Source organism: Pagrus pagrus, assembly GCF_965226575.1.
Source record: "Pagrus pagrus genome assembly, chromosome: 17".
Classification (NCBI taxonomy): Eukaryota; Metazoa; Chordata; class Actinopteri; order Spariformes; family Sparidae; genus Pagrus; species Pagrus pagrus.
In genome coordinates, this window is record NC_140201.1 from 1460024 (window position 1) to 1480793 (window position 20770).

The following is a 20770-nucleotide window of genomic DNA, read 5'->3' on the forward strand; positions in this document are numbered from 1 at the left end:
AAGCCATTTTTGTGGCGAGAAAATCGTGTTTTTAGGAGACCTGCGGACATGTCCAGTGGGTGTTTTTGCAACCAATACCAGCTGTTTTTCACAGGAAGTCGGATCGTCTCCATCCGTCATCGCAGCAACCAAAACAGGTACTTTAATCCAAACCGTGATGTTTCCTGACCCCACGTGACGAGAGGAAATTCAACCTAAACAAACGTAAAGTTGCAAACGTAAAGAAACACAATCAACTGTTAATAACTGATAGAAGAACTCAAACTCGACTGAGACTGAAACCATGTTACGAATAAATCTTTACGAAGGGTTGATCCGATTTGAAAAAGTTTGGGAACGAACCATTTGAAGGAGAATAATCTGACCTGCAGCCGCGTCACGTAGATAACTTTGCTCAGATGAAAGTCTTGATTCAGATGAAGAAACTCTTGATCTCAGGACAAACATGTTAATCTCACCAAACATTTGACTCCAGCTGTCAGAATCTGAGTTTGGATCCACAGTCGTCGTTGAAAATGAACCGAGCCGCCTGTTTCTCCACTGAATGATAAAAGAAGCAGAGCAGCAGTGATGCAACGAGAGCTTTCTGCAGGACAATCGCCTCTAAGAATCATTTTTATTTGCTTTGTCTTGTTTGTCTTGTTTATCGGTGCACCAGCAGTGGAAATAATGAGAAAAATGTTGGCACTTCTGTACGGAGAGCACTTTCAGCTTGACTTCTAACCACCCTGTCTCCTAACAAAAGCTCGAATCGCAGAACTAAATCCTGCTTTATAACCTGTAATTCTGTCTTTTGCAGGCTAATTTCGGGGTTGAACTCGCCTGCAGCTACTCTGCTTTCTGTGCACCGTCACGAGCATCCGTCTCCACTCGGGGCCATTAACAGTAAATAGGGGTGATTTTCTTTCATCGAGGCTGAGCAGGATATCAATATGGCTCCCTCAATTATCGGCGCGATGCAGCGTGCAGCCCAGACAGTGACGGAGGAGGTTTGACCCCCCTAAACCCTCCATCCACCCGGCTCTCTCCACCTGTGGTGTGTGCAGGGAGAGAAAAATGATGGAGGCTCCATAATCGTTATCTCCCTCCGCCGTTACTTACTGCAGGTAATAGTGTCCCCAGACAGAAGCTCTTTAGCAGCCGCGGCTGATTGTGGCGTCTAATAGAGTCCGGATGGATGTGGCCGGGTTTAAAAGGCGGAGACGTTCCCAGTCAGAGTCGCTCCACGATAGTGTGTTTAATAGCTGAAGGATACAGACTATAAGCTTTGGGGGAATGTCCCCGTTTCACCCAGATTTGGTTTAAATTTATTCCTGCAGAGTTTCAGCTGTTGGAAAAGTCGACTCGTGGAAAAAAAACAGGTGAGTCGGACGCAGGTTTCTCCAGAACCAGTCAGAGCAGAACAGTGTGTCATGGATTCAGAACCGAGAGCAGGTTCTAACTTCATCATTCAGGCTGACGTCAGCTGTTTCCACCGATGTGTTTTAAAGCATCGCACCACAAAAGGCTGATTAATGTCAACATCTGAAAATGAAAACGTTTTTACACTCACTTGATGTATTTTTTTGCCTTTTTGGAGATCAGCACCAGCATCAGAACAACGAGCACACGGGTCGACTGTGAAAGCAGCTTATTACGTTCCTTATTTACATTTCTTGTTTGGCGGCGTCCTCTAGTGGTTGTAGAAATTACAGCAGCTGAGGAGGAAGTGGAGGAGGGCTTTCAACCAGGAGAACGCTGTTTGTGTAATTTTAACACAATAAGTTAAATACGTCACATCGAGTTGTAGTTTTCTTGCCTAAATCTCACCAAACTGCAACTCTATGACAAAGGTCCGGTACACAAAGGTCCGGTACACAAAGGTCCGGTACACAAAGGTCCGGTACGCCCGTCACTGGAGTCCTGCCTGATGTTGTCGACCTGCTCAGATTGTGTTTATTTCATCATGTTCCTTTAGTTTTTGTGCTTCTGCTGTTGTTGAGGCTGCGTAATAAAATCGTTGTGTTCATTGTTAATATTCCTGACTTTGACTTCTGCACTGGGTGTTTTATTTTGAAAAATTGTATGCAGGTCTGCTGTCTGGACAATCACAAGAGAAGAGACACTCGAGGACGGAGGAGTCGGGTCCAGATGGGTCGGACATGTTTCGTGACGTCTCTTCTCTGTTACTGAAGTGACCAAACAGAAAAAACTGCATGTTGACGAGAGGAGGAAACATGAATGTATCTCAGGTGTGAAGCAGCAATGAAATCGTGCTAGTTATGTGCTGATGTTGCATTTTCTTCACTGTATTCACATAATTAGCTTTTGAAAAATATCAGAAATGTGTTTAAAACGTTTTTAATGTCTTTCCCCAGATCACCTGAAATGTGTTTTACTCGTCTGTATTTAGTGACAGAAAACACATCAAATCACAACCCTTCAAAATAAAACACAGTAATACCGGAGTCTAGATTACCATCCTCGGTCCTAACTAAAGCAACAACAGGCTGATTGTCCATAAGAATCCATTAAAGCTGATATATTTCATCACACTGGCTGCGAACAGAAACACACAATCTTTCATAATCAACCAATCAACTCCTGCAGGAGCTCATCTCAACACGCTGCTCGCCCGATTACTCCACATCAAAATTCAAATCACACGCACACACACACACACACACTCACTCACAGTCCATCACCAAGCCTCGAACACACACAGGAGTGTTTGCCCATATACATGCACTCACTAAACACACACACACACCAGCTGAGTAAAGCTTTATTGATTCTCTCCTCCCACGCAGCGCGTTACTTCAGAGGCTCGTACTATCATCACACAAACATGAGATGGAGCGCGGCGCCTGACCGAACGCCCACGATGACGCAGTCCGACACGTGCTGATGGGAGGAAGAGGAGGAGGAGGAGGAGGAGATGGAGGGAGATTTAGGATGCAGCAGAGGAGGAGGAGGAGGGAAGGAAGAGACTGAGGTGAGATCAAAAACTGTGTGGAGGGCAGGAAAGTCAGAAGAAACACCTGAAGCTCCATTCACACCTGATTTATGTCTGCAGCCCTTTTAATTTATGTCTCACCTGCTCTGGTCGGTGATTTTAATTCCGTCCGAAGCTCGAATGTGGGTCATTTTTCAGCTTCACCTCAGTGATAATTACAGCCACAGTGACCTCCAGCTTTTGAAGTGGACCGTCGTTTAAATTCGTCCAGAGGAAACGTCCTTGTACCTCAACGTGTCGCTCAGACTTCTGGGTCGGCTCAGGGCGAAATGTGACTTTTACATCTTGAGTCAAAAATGTTTCAGCTAATCTGGAGACACGCTAACACCAACATGAGAACCAACATCACAGCAGAAAATATAAATAACATTCTTTATCATGGGTCAGTGCTGTTTTGACAAGAGAGCCAAGCTTAAAACCAGAACTTCAGGGTTCTGATCCAGTAAATTTACCTCATTCAAAAGCTCATTGACATTTGTAGCAATTGTAATAACTTAAAATCAAACCTGAGATTTCTCAACAGTACTGTGTGGGTTAACTCATGTGTTTAAATATAAACACCGTCCTGTCGTCAGCGTCTGGCTTCACTTTTCACACCCAGAAAGCTCAGTCCATATTTTACTCAGTCAAGTGACAGAACCGGCAGAAAGTAATCCAGTTATGAGAAAGTCTAAATAAAACTCATGGAGGTAATACTCTTCACTGTGATGGATTTTCTCTCTGCAGCAGGTCTCAACTCTCTGCAGGTTGATTTTCATAAAACTTAAAGAGAATCAATCAAAAGAACTGAAGCCGTGACTGAGAAACTGAATCTCCCAAAGGACTCGGCGCTGTCGTCCTCCCTCGTTAAGAAAAGTGGAATACTTCCAACCCAGACCGGCTTTTCATCAGGAACAAAGTGATCACACAGACTCGAGGGTGATGTGAGGAAACAGGACTGCCATCCTGCATTCCTGTCAGTGAGGAGGGAGACGCGTCGTCCTCCGATCTACAATCTGAACCAACATCCAGCCGGTTTAATCGAAGTCGTGGGACGGAAATACTGACTGTTAGTGTCCACGGTTAAATAACTGAGCAGCAGCGATAAAGGGACGGTTGGATGTGCAGAACAATGGTTTAGCCTGCTAGCTTCAGTATGCTAGCACCGTGCCCTTCTTGCGACCCTGTCCATATTTTCTTCTGTCTCAGCTGTTTTCACACTCACAGTAGCAGCACACACACATCACCTGCTGGCTGACGTCTTAACGCACCATAAAACACAACACCTCCGCTCTTCTCACCTGCCGCTGTGAGGCGTCAGCAACCTGAGACCATCTACATGACTTCGAGCACAGCTGCACTTACTCCTCGTTTGTTGTCTGATCATTAAACTACAGTATAACCCAGAAATGGAGCGAGTTCAGGCAGACGACTAACATCCATCCAGCACTACATCCCCCAGCATGCCTCACTCTCCACAGGCCTCTTACATCAACACACCTTCCAGGTTTAGCGACCCCGTTTCCTCTGCCTGCCCGACATCAGCCCCATCACCGCAGCATCCACTGCATCTCTACGTAAACATTTCTTTGTGGCGTTTGGCGCCGAGGATAAAATGTTGGCAAACCTCAGATACATTCACATCTGATACATTTCTACAAAATATCATCCTGAAAAACATCACATCACATTTTTATGTCCCCACTTTCATACCAAGACTGTTTCAACATCTGTGAACATGAACCCACTGGATATTTTTATCGAGACATTTCCAGATGTGATGCGGCGATCAAAACAGGAAGTTTTTCTACCAAAGCGTGATATTTTTCTGACTCTAACAAAGTGCCTTCTGGACCTAAACGTAGCCAGAGCGTAACATACTGTCAGACATAAAGTTGCAAGAGAAAGAGATGTGAAGTTTTAACATATCCATCGTTTGCACAAAATGTACATTGCAAAACATTTCAGTCACAATGTCTGACTGAAATATGGATATGTCTGTTTCAGGCTGACTCTCTCAAGTGTTACCAAAGGATTCATGTAAAAATCATGTTTATTTAGGAAGGAGGCTCTTCACCGTCCTCCAGTCTCCACAATGGAGGTGGAAAGTGCCAATTAGCACCAATCACAGAACATTTTCCACAGGTTTCCTGAGTAGGTCGCTGTGGAAATGATTATCGGTGATACTTCGGTGCTCCGCAGCGCTCGTGTAAGTGACGCGGCATCATAATAACTGAAGCAGCACTTTAAAAGTGTTCGTTCAGTGGACTCATAAATATTAATAGTTTTTGTTTTGGTGGTGTGTTTCTGCACTCTGTTTCAGAGCTGCTTGGTGAGGCTGGGCGTGGCTTTCTGCTGGCCGGTCCACACACCTGCAGCTCATTGGACCTAATCAGCACCTGCTCTTCTGCCCGGACCTTCCCTCTGCACGCTGTCAGGTTATTGTCCAGTGGTACCTGGTTTCTCTCAGTGTCTCTTGAGTTTATATGTTCAGAAGCTTCTTTATATTCACTGACCGGACCATTCCTGTGGACCACCCAGCCTCCTGCACCTCTGCCACAACCCTAACCTGAGCCAGCCACCTGCGTGACCATGAGCCTCCACCTGCACCACCTGTGGAGCCACCTGCCTGCGCTCGAGCTCACCACCTCTACCTGCCAGCGAGTCCCTTTGTGGTCAATAAATGCACCTTTCAAATCTGCTCCCTGTTTGGCGTCAACTTTTGGGTCCACCTGTTCAAACTACAACCGTTAACACTACTACACGACTATGAAGACCAGCAGAGCAGTAACCGAGCCCGACCCGAAATCCACAGGCGTTTCCCCCGTTTACAGACCCGTTCAGTGTAGGAAGAAACAAACGGCCTCTGTGCTGCATTCAAAGTGTCACGTAAATAACAAACACCAGCACATACCCAGACACAGACAGCAGGTCACTGAAGTTCACTGCTTTTTACACGATATTCATTTAAGTTGACACAATATTTCCACCAAAAGAACTTAAATTCGAATGTCAGTAGACATGACTGAACCCGACCCCTTTCTTTATAATATTTTGTCTGAACCCGGCCTGGTTCTGATGGGTTTGAGTCCGGTATCGATGCAATAAACAATAAAGTACATCTAAGTGAAGACTGAACTTTCTGGCCCAGCGCAACATGAAGCTGCTACATTTCTGATCCGCATGTGAACGATCCTCGCCGAGAAAGTCCTCGGATCGGTCCCGCCGTCCCACAATGCTTTAAATGGCAATTAACACAGAAAATTAATAGAGCTGAACGTGCAATTACCTGGACTCAGCGCCTGAGAGAGATAGATGTGTGTGTGATTAAGAAATCAAAGCAGTTTCTGCCAAGCAACAAAACTTTCCTCCAGATTCCAGCACAAATACACCAACAGTCAGAAAAACTGACGAAATAAGAGCAACTTAAGAAACTTCAACTATGATGCTCGAAACGCTCGAGTGCATTTAAGGAAAAAGGTGGAAACTCAAAGAAAAACAACCTGAGTTCAGAAAATGAGTCAGTCTGAACATCCTGTACCGCAGCAGCAGCGTCATTGTACCTAAGTGTTTGTTATTTCTCATCAGCTGCGTCGATCTTCAGCGACTGCAGGAGGAATAAGGCAGGAAAGACAGAAGAGGAGGAGGAGAGAGGAGGAAGAGGAGGAGAGAGGAGAGAGGAGGAGAGAGGAGGAGAGGAGAGGAGGAGGAGGAGAGGAGAGGAGGAGGAGAGAGGAGGAGAGGAGAGGAGGAGGAGGAGAGAGGAGGAGAGAGGAGAGAGGAGGAGAGAGGAGAGGAGGAGAGAGGAGGAGAGGAGGAGGAGGAGAGGAGAGAGGAGGAGAGAGGAGGAGGAGGAGAGAGGAGAGAGGAGGAGAGAGGAGAGGAGGAGAGAGGAGGAGAGAGGGGGAGAGAGGAGAGAGGAGGAGAGAGAGGAGGGGAGGAGGAGGAGGAGGAGAGGAGGATGAGGAGGAGGAGGAGGAGAGGAGGCCCAGAGGCCGCCGAGCGAGAGGAGAAGACACTGAAGTACTCACAGAATGAAGATGACGACACCAGGAGCCGATATCAACAGAGTCCCTCGGATGATGGAAGCCAGTTTAACCTCAGCGGGGTCCAGGACAGACGGATGGACGGACGGACGGACGGACGGACGGACGGACGGACGGACGGACGGAGGCGGTGCAGAGTATACGATCCACAAGGAGGAGAGAGCTGGAAAAAGAGCTCCGGGGAGAGATTCAAAAAGGAGGAAGTGAAGCTTCTGTTGGCGGCAAATGAAGTCTCTGCTCTGTCCTCTCCAGATTCAGTCCCTCGCTGTGTCTGTCTTTGCTTTTATTCTTGCGTCTATCAGTCTCTTTTATCTCAGTCCTGAGGCTGCAGAGAAACTTCTAGATAGGGCATGTCCAGATCTGGAGGGGAGGGAATGAAACGGGGATGAAACAGATGACAGAGAAGGTCTGAGTGTGTTTGACCTGGACGGGAGGAAAACACCAGTGAATGTTTGTTGTGGATAAACAGGAAGGTAAAAAATGAACGTCTGAGGCCGAAGCGTTTCCTTCTTGGAGCCTCTTTTCTTCCTCGTGACAAAGACGAATCTCGTTTGTGGACGAGATGAAGAAAACACACAACGGGGGCAGAAACAAACTCAATTACAGACGGATGGAGATAATGGTGTGTGTCGGTGGCACCTGCTCTGCCTCCTCTCTCTCTTCCTGTCTGCTTTTTCCACCTGACTGCCAAGATTAAGGCATATAATCAAATTCTCTTAATTGGCCTCGATCGTGGCGACCGGCCAAGAGTCTCTCTCTCCTCTCTCTCTCTCTGTACTTGCCTCCCTCGCTCGCCCCTGCACAGTGCAGGGAATGACAATGAGTCCTGGGCGGCTGGAGCGCCTGTCAGTCAAGACTCGGGGCTCCTGCAGTCGACTCTCCCTGCTGACTCACAACTAGTTGTTATCTTTGCCGTCGGCTGCCGCCCCGATCTCGCCATATCCTCCCCGCTGCCCCGCCCTCTGCTCCTCCCTCCTATTGATCACCCTCAATGATTGATGGGACAGTCTTTAGCCCCGCCTTCCTGTTTTTTTCTTCTCCCGATCTCTCGCCTTTTTCTTTTTTCTTTCCTCTTTGTGTTTGTATCTAATCTCTCCTGCTCTTCCCGTGTCTAATCCCCATCTAGATCTGCTGTTGCCAATTGGTTTCAGGTGTCTCTGGCGGCGGCGGGAAGGAGAGCGGGGGGAGGGGGGAGGTGAGGGATGGCGAGGGGAAGATTTCACGCCGCCGTCGCCATTAATTAAAAAGATGATTACTCAGAATACAAAGATTAAAGACGAAAATAGGAAGCGCCGGGGCCGATAATAACCTGGTAGCACTTTATAACTCCTCGCTCAGCTCACACACTGTGTTTTCTTTCTGTTGCGTGTGTGCGTGTGTGTGTGCGTGTGTGTGGTCGTACATCCAGCAGCTCTCAGCTTGTTAAAAATGGCCGCGTTCAGAGGAAAAGTTTGTGGGAGCTTTCTGCAGGTCGTTGCGGCTACATGGCAGCAGGTCACCTCCTGTGAGCAGACATCCTGCTGAACCTCGGAGAAATCAGAAAAAGTCTTTTTGTGTCTCGTTTTCTCAAATTACATCCACCGTGTCGAGCTGGAGGTGCAGACACCCAAACAGGATCCAGGAGAAGGAAAAGATCTCCAAACTCCCACTGTCCTCTGTGGCTCAACAAGTCCAGGAAAACACCCAGAATCCTTTTCTGCTCCTCTTTGTTGTCCTCAGCGCAGCAGCTGGGGACGTCCTTGAACGGATGCAGTTGCCATGACACCTCTGAGGAAGATGTGCTGGTTGGGCCAAAGGGCGGTCAGCGGGCTCACACCTGCGGCATTCTGGGAGATGATGTATGTTGAAGCCGCGCTGAGGAGGATCGGACGAGATCTGCAATGACAAGAACAGACGACAGAGTGAGATTAGTGTGAAGTAACAGGAAACGATGTTTCAACTTCAAGAGGAAAATAATCATGTTCTGGTTTTTTGGTTCTTCACTTTGCATTTTGAAAAAGACAGAAAAGAAAAGAGGAAGTTGAATTTAGACTGGGATTAATGTGATTTGATGCTTTATGAGTCATAATGACAGAAGGTTTCTGATTAAATCAGATTCAGTGTTGGCAAAACAACGACTGATGATGCTGACAGGAAATACTGGAAAGAAATAAATCTATGCAGATGATGTGTGTCAAAACTTTACTGCAACGGCAAAATTAAACAATCTTTTGATACATTTTCTTTTGGAAACATTAAGTTGTTTGTGTGTGTGTTAGCAATAACAACAAAATAATTAAAATAGAGCAAAGGAATCAAAAGGAAAAGAAAGTTTCAATACTCATAACTAGTCTGTTGTCTTCTGTTTTGTTTCCTTCGTGCGTCACGTTCAGCATCACATACGCATCATTCACCTCATCAGACGACTTCCAGAAAACAATAAACTTCATCAATAATATTCTGAATTAGACGTATTGTTTCTTTCAGTAGCTGAGGAGTGAGACATCGTGCTTCTTTGTGATCTCTGGTGAGAGTTGCACATGCATCTTTCTGACGACGTGATGGTGAGAACGATTTTATATCTTTAACTTCGGTCTCTCGTTCAAACTCAACACCGACTCAATGACGTCTGAGCGCCGCCTCGACTTGAACACACGTCACAGCATCACGACTGCAGAAGAGACGGCGTGAACGCAGATCGCTCACATTGAAGACAGAAGCCGGCGTCAGCTCACGCCGCTCACTTGTTACCAGCGTTCAAACGAGCGCTGGATGTGCCGTTTCTCTCACTTCTTCATCTTCAGATGCAGTTTCAGATGAGTGACAGCGGATGGATTTTCTTCTACGTCTCTTCTCACATTAATTCAGTTCAACAGCTGCCTGCGATGCTGTTTTTTTGCGTTAGCAGAAACAAAACATTTGGGAGGTAACAGCTTCTCACTTGACCTGATTTGTCTCTTTCTGTATTCATTACAAGTCACTCTGGATAAAAAGCTCCGGTGAAGAGATGCTAAATGTTCTTTTTCCACACAAGTGAGGAGATTAAAGAGTGATAAATTATAAAAAAGCAAGACAAACAGGAGGAAGTGAAGCAGATAACTCCGTTACACAGTCGAATTAAAGATAAACAACAGAGAGGATTATGGAAATTTCTAATTTCTTCAAGACAAAAAGAAAACAAGGAAACTCAAATCTGGTTTGACAAGCGTAGACATGACTGTGGTCGATAAAAGCATCGAAATGACAAGAGGAAGAACAAACCAACCAAAACACGACTAGAAGACACAAAACGTCTCGGGGGGGAGTGGGAGGAGGACGAACAAGGCTTCTGTGGAAAAGAGCAACAAATACAAAGTGGGAGAGAAAACACATGTTCATGATGTCGAACTGGAGAAGAGACGAGAGTGGGAGGAGAAGACTCAGGAACCGTCTTCATCTCTGATTCATGGAGCTGGTGTCTACGTGAAATATTGGACCCACTGGTTTTAACTGGAGCCAGCTCCCCAGAGGACGGACCAGTTACAGCCTCCAGTGTTTAAACAGAGGACACAGCCTGTTAGAGTTCAGTGCTCAGTGTCCAAGTCTCATTTAGGATTCAAAGTTTGTTTAAAAATGTGCAATATGTAGGAATTCTAGTTTAAAACATCCAGAAATTAACTAAAATTATCCACACAGCGTCTGCTCGATAGAGTTTACTTACACGGCGGCCAAAAGCTATCGCATAACGTTAGCATTCAACACTGCTGTTCGAGTGTTTCTCACCTCCAGGCTTGAAAACATTTATCCAAGACGATTGTTGATAGTTTAGAAGTAATTCACACCTTTCACATCGTCCTGCAACACTTTTCAAAATGCTAATGTTAGCTAGGAAGTGGTAGAATGCTAATGTTAGCCAGGAAGTGGTAGAATGCTAATGTTAGCTGTCATTATAAGTTTTAAACGTTGTACTTTCAGCTTTTTCTGATTTTGAAGAGAGAAAATAATATTTAGGCCTTTATTCTGGACACACACACACACACAGACACACAGACACACACACACACACACACACACAGACACAGACACACACACACACACACACACACGCACACACGCACAGGTGGGAGGAGTGAGCATCCTACCTGGGTCCAGAGTATTTTGCTAGCTGAACAGCTAATTGGTAAAATGTCCACACTCACCACTTCCTGGTTGTCTCTTCAGCAGGGGGCGGAGCCAACAGAGTGAGCCAGGCCCAATCACCTGCTGAAGAGCTCCAGGATCGAACCATTCAGAGGAGGGGGGGGGGGGGGGGGTAGAGATGCAAACGATCCTGATTTATGTGATGAGTTCGTGTTAGAGATTTACTGACAGGATTTGTATCAATGTAAATCATCATTCTTTGTGTTTTTAGGTTGTACGGTTGTTGGTTTTGTGTAAATATTCTCATAGTTGTGGTCCTGTCTGAGTGGTCTGCTCCACCTGATCAGCTGCAGCAGGAGGGGATATGAGACCAGCACTGACCTCTGAGTCTGTGAGACAACTTAAAGCCACCCTCTGGTCCATCTGACACAAACTTTGTGTTTTGGATAAATCTGGTCCTGGAGGTCTGCAAAGATTACCCAGTAATGTGAGGGGTTTACAGGTGCTGTGTGAAACCTCACAAACTGTCTGCAGACTCATCAGAGACGTGAGAGTGTTTTTATGTCTCTACTTTAACAATCAAAGAGGAAGAGCCCAGAGCAGCTGACAGTATCTCACTTCATTCCCAACGCTGGGGCGGCATCAAAGAGCTCAGAACAACCTGTCTCTGGAAACAGTTAGATCCACCTACAACCAATCAGAGCAGAGAAGCGTGTGATGTAGCACTGAGCTAGCTCTGAGACAGCAGCACATTCACAGGTGAAGTATTAGCTTGTTAGCTTCCTCTAAATCACAGGTTACTAATGTTAGCCTGCTGCTTGGTTTGTTTTGACGTTGTTATGACGTTGCTAGCTATCGGCTGAAAGTCACCAGTTAACACGGTCACTCTTTAGACCATAACATCAGAGGTGCAGTCGTATCTTGTAGCCTTGTAGATTGTCCTCCATACGACTCACGCTCAGACCCCATTGGCTCACAGAACGTCCTATCAAGTCATAGACTGTATATAAAGTCTCTGTATATTAATCCTTTATCTTCCCTCTGTTTCACAATTAACAAATCAGAAGAGATGTTCCAGTTTTCCATCCTCATGTTGGAGACATCCTGCCTCCTGGTCGTCCAACGAGTAAAACAACACCGTCACCGAAACACGAGTGTCAAACTCAGGAGGATTATTTTAAACAAGAGACACAGAAAACCGTCTGATGTCGTGTCTTTATTCTAACTAAAGAGAAAATTACCACAACTTTTAGATACGCAGCTCATTTTGACTTCCGTCCATTAATGCTCTCAGACTGTGACATAAATGCAAGTAAATCATGCGTAAAATAAAACCTGTTGTGAAGAAGAGAGCGATCTGTGTGGAGAGACAAACTGAAGTAGGAGTAATGACAGTAGAAACATGCAGTCGTCTCTGTTTGAGATGACTGTGATTACTGCGACTTCACATCGAACTCTCCTCTGAAACGTAACTGCATCAGGATTATCATTAATACACAAACAGGGAGGAAAAGCTGTCTAACAGCAGATGATTGTGTCTGCTGCGTCTCCATCACACTGAGCTCATCCACACAGGCAGAGAGACGATGTGCTGTTTTATTGCTGCAGAGTAACTCGTTGCATAATTCCACCTGTAGTGCTGCGTGCGCTACGCTACAGCAAATAAGTAGAAAACATCAAGCTGAGTGCTGCTTTTCAGGATTCAGCCTGCAGACGTGTTTCCATTTCACAAAGAGAGAAACACTCCTGAGCCGTTATTTAATATTTTCTGACTGGAAGAGAAGATTGTGGCTGAGCAGCTCTGCAGATATGAGCAGAGAGTCACCTTGGACTTTATGATCGATGCTCATGTTTGTGTTCAGATTCAGCTTTTGTTCAGATTAACGCGGCAAATTAGCCACAAATATTCTCAACGCTTTGTCGAGTAACTGTTGCTCGTTCAGCTCCCTCGTCTCAAAGTCAGTGAGTGTAAATGCCTGAAATAAGATCTGTGGTAAATGCAAGATTGAGATATTTTCACATTTTGTTCTACTGTACGACAAAGAATACGTCATTAAATACCTCACATTTGAATTTTAAAGTTTTAAATGTGCCTAAAAACGATTAGCGGTTGCTAACAAGTGTCTAAAGGAGACTACAGAGGTTGTCGGGGACATTAATCATCCTCACAGCGAACACGGAGACTCATCCACTCACTAGTCCGTCTTTACAGGCTGTAATCATAATCTGTCAGTCATAATCTGATAATGTGCTATTTGTAAAGTTCAGGTTACACCAAAGTAACTGGAGACTTCATCAGGGAACAACAGATGTTTGTACTAAAAAATAAATAAATCTGGACCAAAGTGACCACCTGCTGAACCCACCAGCACCAAATCCAAAGGGACTCATCTTCTGGCAAGCAGGATTTAATGCAACCAAAGCTGTCGTCCATAAAATCCAAAGGCTGAAACAAAACTCTGTCAACGAAGTACAGAACCAGTATAACACAGGCAGCAAAGACCGGTACAACACAACAGGACAGGACCAGGGATCAGACGAGAAACTCAGGAACTCAGAGACTTGGGAGGAAAACAGACAAAGACAGGAAGTGAAAAGTAAAACATGAGTAAACTTTCAGCATAAAACAGGAAATCACAAAACTCAAACTCTGGATCATGACAGAGTGAAAGTGCACCACCATCATTCAGATTCATCTTTTATCCTCTTTACATTTAACCCTCGATGTTTCTCGTGCACAGAAACATTTTACCTGCAGTGACGCTGAACAAACACAGCAAACTTCCCTGAAATCCAGGAGGTCAGCGAGCTTTGTCTCTCTGGATCTGAACGTTGACTGACTGACGTCACTTCCTGCAGGCCGCACCGAGACAGCACATCCAGTTTACTGTGGCACAGCAACACACAGCAGCAAATGTCAGCGTGACCTCTGCAGATCGCTCGGTGCAAACAATGTAAATGCAAATAGCAGCAGGCTAAACTCGTCGTGAACTCAACTTGATGAGAATTCGTCTGTTGACACAAGTTGTTCTGTTTCTTTTGTGACTTTGCAGATGTCAGAGGAGCTGCTGCTGCTGCTGCTGCTGCATTATGTTTATGTGATGTAACATACAGGCTGCCAAACGTAACAAGCAGCTCTCTGCAGTGTTTCAGCCCAAGGTCATCTGTCAACAACGTCCGGGGTACTGTAACACTTTTCAATAACACCGCCTCAGTTACATAACGTCGTCTGAAGCCGGCGGGCTCAGCAGCGCCGCCTTGATGAGGAGGACGGTCGAGCAGCAGACAGTCTGCGAATCACAGCCGACCGTTTCAATAACACTGTGGGGACGTGCACCATATGTCATCGGCCCGACAGTCCTGCAGATCCAAAGCACTGCCGTCCTCCAGAGACGCCATGTGTGCAAAGTCAGGCCCACTTCTGATTTTACTGACCTCATAATCTGTTTCTCTCAGAAATACATCACATTAGTAACCACAGACGCGCTGACTTCTGCCTCACAGGGTCTTTAACTTGTCAGCTTTGTTCTAATTACTAGTGTTCGCTCCTCTGCTGCACATCGTCCGTACAAACCTCCTACATCACATGTGAGAGGCCGAATTATTTATGGTTTACTTGCTTTAATGTTCAAAAACTTTATTTTTCCTCATACTGTCCACTGATCCAGCCCCTCGATTCACCCTCTGTCTGAGACCCCCTCCCAAAAAAGCCCAGTCTGCTCTGATTGGTCAGCTGACACAGGCCTGAGCCAGCACAGCTGCTTGTGTATTCAGCTTCACTTCTACCATGAATATCACCACGAGGAGCTCCTCTTAATCAAACACTTCACACACACTTCCTTGTGTGATGGCACGCTAGCTGCTGGGTGCTAATCAAAGTTTGATGATACAAAACACTAAACTTTATTGTCCCTGTAGGGAGATTTGTCTTGGACTGAAACGTTGTGCACACTGTATATCTGCTCCGGAGTGGAGAAAATAGCAAAACACATGAACAGAGCAGCACATGTGTGACAAAACCACACATACACACACATTAAACCGGTGAGAAGAGCACCGTAAGATGATGCACAGCCCTGCAGCCTCAACAGATCTTCAGAGTTTTTGAACAGTTGTTTTTACATCAGGAATTCTGTATCGTCAACCAGAGGACAACAGATCACACTGCTGATGTTGAAGCTGGCAGGAGTAGATGAAGACTTTGGGACCTTCAACACCTTCATCTTAGTCCCCAGCTGGCGGTGGTGCTCTGGTAAGTAGTGTCGTAGATAAGTTACGGTAGTAAAGGCTGGGCAACAAACGAGTGAACGAACAAGTTTAATTTGTGTAAATCTTCTTTGAAGGCAAAATAAGAAGAAAACAAGGAGAACTTGTTCACAGCCGGTCGTGAAGACGCAGACAAAACACAACACAACCACAGTAACTGCTAACAGCTGACGTACCTGCCACGAATCCACCTGATCGTCCCTTTAATCAGGCTGTAAACCCCTCGGACTGGCAGAAATTCAGCCTGAATCTAAAAATTATTTGAGGGCGACTAACTTGGGATTAAAATGGGGCGGCCGACCTGAAATAAAGCGACATCGCTTCAGCAGCACAACAAAAGAAGGCCGAGCTTTATGTGCTTTACCACTAAGCTGTATTAAAGGCTTATTCCTGGTGTTTTTATGAGCTCTGACTTCAAATCAAAATGTACATTCATGTGTACAAACAAGCTGAAAATGCTGAAATCAAACAACTTCAATTAAACTCTCAAATCTTCAGTCACTTCAGTGCGTCGGCAGCCGGAGTCTCTCTGCAGCCCAGCTTCAAGTGGCAGGTGTTTAAAATTAGTGCTTTAAAGCCGCCGCCGCTGACCTGCGTCGTACATGAATGCACGGAGTGAATAGCTAATGCAGCTGCGCTGTGTGGTCACACTCTTCAGAGCTACTTGAGCCAGAGGGGCTCAAATAGCTGTTAAGAGTCCACTTTATTCTCCCAAAGTCTCAGGTGTGCAGGGTGACCGACCCGGAGGGTGGAAGCACTTCGCTCTTAATGTTAGTTTTGTTAAAACACTCGTCTGCAGGAGTGTTTTGAGGCATTCATTAGAGCGCCGGTGATGAAAGGTGGATTGTACTTTTTCACATATATTTCTTAAAATGTTACAGCTTTCAGAAGCACTCTGCTTTAAATGTGATTGTAATAAAAGCATAGGCGAAGTGTTTTGACTTGTGCTGGATGCATGAAAAGTTCTCTGCAGTAAGAAAATGTCACATACTGTAATTACAGAGTACATGTGTTGATGAAGGTTCATCGTAATACTAAGTGCTGTATCGTAGGAAACTGGACTTGTTTCAGTGTGTTGAAGACGTTTCAACAACTGGAGGAGTCGCAGGCTTTTAAACTCTGTGTGGGAGTGTCCTTACAGAGTCGTTAACGACACTAGCGACCCACATGAAGGCTGGTTGGGTCAATGACCCACAAGTGGTCCTAACGACTCTGAAACTCAGAGCTCACCTGTCCTTAACGACTCTGTAAGGACACTCCCACACAGAGTTTAAAAGCCTGCGACTCCTCCAGTTAGTTAGGACTGAATGAGATGAGTTCACCTAGCCTTAGCAACCCACATGAGGCTGGACGAGGAGAGGTGGACTCACAGCTGATGGACGGTGTTTCCTGATGTCCAACTTCTTCATCACCATCTTGTTGCTGCTGCTCACATTCACCCTGCCGCCCTGACTTCTAGGCATTTATTTCTCAGGGTCATATTTTATTTCACTGAAAGCCATTTTCTCTCTTTCATCTCTGTTCGTCTCTGTTATGTCGTCAGATGGGTTCGCTCCGCATGGAGCTCAGCGTGAAACATTTCTGTTCAGCAGCATGAACTTCCTCTGAACGAGTAAAAAGACATTTGTGTTGAAGGAATCTTTTCCTTAATATAAAATTAATCGCTCCCTCCGAGTGTATTTGGCCTTGAAAGAACAGAGCAAATTAACAGACATGCTGGAGGGTATTGATCAGAAACATACATGTGCAGGTTGTTACAGGATGAACAAAGACAAATATATTATTCAAACACTGAAGAAGAAGGAAGCGAAAGCGTCCTCAGGAGTCCCAACATGTGAAGATTTCATGTCACAATTATGTTTCTGTTGAACGGACAAAATTTCCTGTTTGCAGTTTTCAGCAAATTGACATCAGCAAACATTTACCTCATGTTGTGTCCTATTTAAACTTGGGCTGTTTGCTCGCCCTGCTCTGTTTGGCTCCGATCATCTGAGACATGAACCATCTGTGACTGGAAACCTTTACTGTGAAATGTCCCGACCGAATGACTTCCCCCGTGAGTGTCATTTGTTACACTTAGTCAACCAGAGTGAATTTTAGTTTTAATCTCATTTTGTCTCTTCTTGGTGCCCACACAGACATTTTAGGATCCACTTAACAAGCAGTATTTTCATATTCTCTAAACTGAAGTGAGATATGGAGACAGCAGTGAGTCGTGGACACGGCCGGCCTGGATCTGTCCACAGGTAACAAACTCTGCACTGTCCAGTCACCAGAACCACCACAGTGAAAACAAGCGTTGTGAAAGTGCCGGCGCCAAATTAAAAAAACAGCCTATGTGTTGCATTTAACACATCACAACAATAAAACCCCCGACAGGTTAGGATTTCCTTCACTTCCTCAAACATGGAAGGCCAGTAAAGGAAGAGTAACTACAGTTTTTACTGTGAAAAATATGACCCGACCATAAAACACCTGCTTTTCAAATGGAGTTTGGTGCAACAGTCTGTCCACTTAAAACACCGCTGGGTATTATTAATTCAAATAAAGTGAGCTGATCGCTTTCTAATAATGAAGCTTATAAACTGCATATAGTAACGTAAGAGTGCTGAAACTTTGACTGTTGTCACCAAGACTTCACAGTCAGAAGAGTCAAAGTTTGAGGTCGTCAGATCAACATAGAGATTCAGAGTGACACGAGACAAACAAAGAAGTAACTTTACTGAACTTACTGGAGGTGGAAACAGACGCAGGCAAACACAAAACTACTGAAGGCGGCCACAAAGTCCAACTATGAGAAATCCAAACGGGAGAAACAAGAGAAATCTGAAAGGCAGCCGAGCTCAACGAGGAGCGAGCAGAAACACAAACACCAAACAACAAACAACAAACAACAACAAACGAGGGAACACACAGACTGACTGACTAATGAAACACAGGTGAACACAGGCAGGAAGAAGATAGAGGAAGAAACCTTCAAAATAAACTAAACTTAAACCCAAAACCACGACAGCAGAGACTCCAGGCGGCCTGGACGACCCGGTGACACTGTGAAGTAATATTTTAATGGGAATTCACTGCAGGAAGAAATACGTCCAGGGTTTCCTCCATTTCAAACTCCAGGAAGCTGATTTTACTTTAAACTTTGACATTTAGAAGTCTGAAACCACCACACATACCAGAGCAACACAACATCCTAACGTCCTGCATTCAAAGACAATAAACCAGGCAGAGCGTTAGATTATAAAGTGCTTGTGTTTCCAATTTTTGTCGTGTTTGGAGCAGGTTGGTGCATGAAGCAGTGAACGGTGAACATACTGTCCACTCTCACACAGGTCATACATCCCCCTCCCACCTCACTCCAGTTTGCTTTAAAGTGATAGTTGTGGTTCTGATGTCGTATGAGGTTCTGCAGGAGACGATCCTGTGGAGAAGCAGCACGCAGCACCGACAGGGAAGCAGAGCACTGTGCTGCTAAACGGCACCGACAGCAGGACGTATTTCAGCCTCCTGAAGAAGACGCAGCTAACAGCTCTACTGTCCACACACAGTTCCTTCCTTCGGCACTACGTTCCCTCAACCACACAACATCTGTACGCACAAGTGCAGCTGTGTGACACCACAGATCAGCAGCAACGTAAAGCACCTTCAACGTTGAAAATACAGCGTACACTTAAACAGATATGTATTTTTTTAGGTGTGCCTTCTCTTAGGTGGCTGAAATACGTCTGTACTCCACACAGGAGTCAGGGAACACACTGACGAGGGGTGAGTAGCATCACTCGCATCAAAAGACCCAAACTATCACTTCAAGGTGGAGTGGGATTATGAAGCTAGCACTGCATCACTACAGGCCAGATGCTCCTCTTCTGTCTCCATCATGTCATCAACAACCACAACGATGAGAAAATGAACACGGGTTGATTTGATTTGACGAAAACAACAAAACAAATGCAGCAGAAGACGGATGGTAGAGAAGTCTGATTAATATTTTTCTCTTCCTTCTTCTGCTTTTGTTGCTTCATGTCCACCGACACGAGCTGTCGCCACAGTGTGACGGTCGGACGTACACCGTACTGATCTCTGCAAACATTAAAGCTTGAGATTCAGATATGACGTATTTTTCTCATGTTATAACACACACAATCATTATACTATCAGATTATTGAAACACAACATTGATGACACATTCATCAGAGCCTGTTGTTTAATCACAGCTGATGATGTGAGGCTGGACGTCACTTTTGTTTTTCCTCACCTGTTTCCCGTCTTTTCGGTGACGGCGCTGATGTTCCAGCTGCGTTCAAAAATGATTCTCTTTCATTGGAGTAGAAATGATTTGACTTTGTTCATCTATTACTCTTTAGTAGCGTCATTTCATTCATGCAGTTTAACTGAAAGGAGACAGCCTCCCATTAAAGACACACCATTTTATCTCCCTCTGCGCCGCCAATCACGTCTCCGCGAGTCGGTAAAAGGCTGCCCACGTTCACTTTAATTACGATATAAAAGCACGAGGCCCGACACGTCTCCCTCTCTCCGCCTGACATAAAGCGTGACGGCTCATTCGCGCCCGTCCTCAGCGGCCGTATCAGCTGTGTGAATGGCTTTTCAAACGGCGCTGATCGAGTTTCTAACTGATGTCATCTGGCGTGTAGGACATGATGGATGCTCCTCCCCGCGCTGAGGGGTGAGGGCTGATATATGGCTGTTGGCATCACGTAGGTTAATAAACCGAAGTCGCACGGAGACAAAAGAGACGCAGGAAATGCTGCTGACAGATCTGAGCTGCCGATATCATCTGACGCCATCTGGGGAGGATTTACAGCTCCATCAGTCAACAACGCCTTAACTTAAATTTCTCTCTAAATCTGTTTCCTCTGTTTTATCACCGTCCTGTCTGCTACCTGCTTCAGCTCCAGGACACTCTGGTGATCGTCCTCTGTGTCTCTCTGTTTGTCTCCTTGGCTCGGGTCATCAGAACATCTTCATTCAACAGAAAACAAAGCCGCTGGTTCTGAATCCTCCCAGTGTGAGTCTGCAGCGTGTGTGTGTGTGTGTGTGTGTCCTCCCGAGGGAAACGGACACATCTATTCTTCTGATTAATTAATGACGTTACCTAATGAAACTGGCAAATGATAAATAATCATTTCCACTTAGACTTTTCTGAGCACGCTCACAGGTTTGTGTGTGCTTCATATCCCTGTGTGTTTGTTTGTGGTTGTTTTGTCTCCTTTGTTGTTACATTGTGTCTTTTGGTGGCCATTTTGTGTCTTTGTGGTTCTTCTGCATCATTTTGTGATCATTCTCATGATAGTCATGTTGTATCACAGTATCTTATCTTTCTCCAAGTGTAATTTGAATGCTTTTGAAAGCGATTGGCAGG

The 20770-nt window shown here is 45.4% G+C and overlaps 1 pseudogene across 1 annotated transcript in view; it reads right to left on the reverse strand.

The window, feature by feature from the left end:
• The window catches only part of LOC311273243 (glutamate receptor ionotropic, kainate 5-like), a 158461-nt pseudogene that overhangs the window by 133367 nt on the left and 4324 nt on the right, over positions 1-20770 (reverse strand). Inside the window, exon 2 of the transcript XR_014624925.1 lies at positions 7006-8895. The product of XR_014624925.1 is annotated as a glutamate receptor ionotropic, kainate 5-like (transcript). The remainder of the gene's footprint in view (positions 1-7005; positions 8896-20770) is intronic.